The following is a 2,621-nucleotide window of genomic DNA, read 5'->3' on the forward strand; positions in this document are numbered from 1 at the left end:
AAAAAAAAGAAATACATTTCAAAATAATAAATTGAAATAAAATAAATATATAAAAAATAATATATTTAATTTATTTTAATTATTATAGTCATACTCTAAAGTTTTTAATTAATTATTTATAATAATTGATCTTGACTCATCACTATCTTATATAGATTTTTCCCCCAAGCTTGTTGCAGTGCATTCTGGGATTGCCTTTAACACAAGCCATACTTGTGATGCTGTATTTAAATCTTCCCGGCAGCCTTCCTACGAGGCCTTATAAGTGCTGTCTAACAAGGAAGCTCACTAGGTTTTGGAACAGAGACTGAAAAACACAGCTGCTCTGATTGAGAAAAGGGCTTTATCGTTTGGCAGCTGAGAGCGTTTGAGAATCTCAAAATTCACCTTTCTATGATGAGAAATAATGGATATTTCTAATTTGACTTCCTTCTGACTTTAACGATAACCTTTTAAGACACGTCATCTTCCAGAATATCTGTTATGAATCTATGCATCTGTGATGAGAGAGAATCAACCGGCCAAACTCTTACGGAAGGTACCGTAATACTTTACGATTGCCATATTCATATACTATATGGCATATGTTTTTTGTAAGGGAAATATGGTTAGATCTCTTTCTCTTTTACAAGCCAAAACTACAAATAAAACTGTCAAATAAGAATCATAATTCAGATTTAGAATTGGACAAACCTTCACTAAAAGTAGTCTGATCTGGAAACCCCTTGTAATTCAGTCTGTGGATAACAGTAAATAACTGTGTTATACTGACCTCTATTGGACATAATGAGCATTACTAGCTGATCTCTCTGGCTGTGTTTACAATGACATACTAACATACTGCATACTAGATTTGCCAGTGTTGATGTTAACTTGTTGTTAAATGATACGATAATAAGCCTAAAAATAAACATAAAGTAGTCCATTAAAACTTGATAATTTTCAGTGTCGAATTAATTTTCAATACTTTTTAATCATTATTTTAAACCAGAGCACACTGCGCTGAATACTCTATCCCACAATGCAATGCATTTGATCTTCCGTATCCAGATAAATGCACTGGAAATGATATCAGTTGTGATATTGATCATCATTTGTTTAGATGCCTCAAAGTGACATTTTCACACATGCTTGCATTAAATATTCATAATATCTTCTGGGATAAGCTGATGCTGCGTGCTGAAATAAACATGTTTAGTGTTGCACACTGTTTAAAACAGCAGGCAGTATGCAGCAATGCATTGTAAACACAGCCTCTTTTATGCAATATCATCTTGTTTTGTTATTTTTCTTATTTTTTTACCTCCTCCTGACTGGTTTGTGTGAGTAATGATGGCGCTCAGCTGTATTCCTCACATATTTACCGTGCAGTTTGACTTCTTCTGCTCCAGCTACATGGTGACGGCGATATGCACGTGTTTTCTGCTCAGAGAGGGACTTGGAAAATATCCTTCATGTGGCCTTTTTTAAACTCTATACTAAATTTTAATATATTATAATTCAAACTAAACTGTAGTCAAACTATGTTAGCTATCGGATGGAAAATCATATTATATCCTTATTTAAACAAAAGAGTGCCTTTTAGGGTTGTTTGTATATAAAATTGCAATAAATATAACTGTTGACTTGAGTTTTATGGGTCATTTCCTGGGGCCCGGGGCCGAGAGGCCAGGGAACGGCTTTCACTCATATATGTGACCCTGGAGCACAAAAGCAGTCTTAAGTCTCTGGGGTATTTTTGCAGCAATAGCCAACAATACATTGTATGGCTCAAAATTATACATTTTTCTTTTATGACAAAAATCATTAGGATATTAAGTAAAGATCATGTTCCATGAAGATATTTAGTAAATTTCCTACCGTAAATATATCAAAACTTCATTTTTGATTAGTAATATGCATTGCTAAGAACTTCATTTGAACAACTTTAAAGGAGATTTTCTCAATTTTTAGATTTTTTTGCACCCTCAGATTCCAGATTTTCAAACAGTTGTATCTCAGCCAAATATTGTCCGATCATAACAAACCATACAATGGAAAGCTTTCAGATTATGTATAAATCTCAATTTTGAAAAATTGACCTTTATGACTGATTTTGTGGTCCAGGGTCTCATATGGTCAAAAACATGACCGAAAAGCCCAATAAAACACACAAACACTGTCCATCAGCCGCTTCACTGCACATGCATCGCAGTTAACTGTGTCTTAGATGATTTGCTAAATAAAACAAATAAGATGTCATTTGTGTGCGAAACTCATGACTGTTGTTGTTGTTTTCTCGCTGCGAAACAAAGAGCGCATGAACACAATGAGGACGAACCTCCACCCACATCAGCTAAAAATAAGAGGTTTTCTCAGAAAACACGTAAAACGTTTTGGAAAAAAAAAATCTACAAATAGAAAATGAGATGTTCAGAGAGTGTTAATAAGGAAACAGAGCAATTTGTTAATTGAATTTAATTCGAAAAGGATATTTTTAAAGGTAATTCAAAAACTATTTTTCCCAGTAAATACATAAAACATTTTAGAAAAAAAAAATAATGATAAAAAAAAAAAAAGATTCTGGGATTTTTTAGAGCACATAAATTATTGAGAAAATTTGAAGAATAAATTGCTATTTT

Source organism: Barbus barbus (assembly GCF_936440315.1).
Source record: "Barbus barbus genome assembly, chromosome: 13".
In the NCBI taxonomy this organism is placed as follows: Eukaryota; Metazoa; Chordata; class Actinopteri; order Cypriniformes; family Cyprinidae; genus Barbus; species Barbus barbus.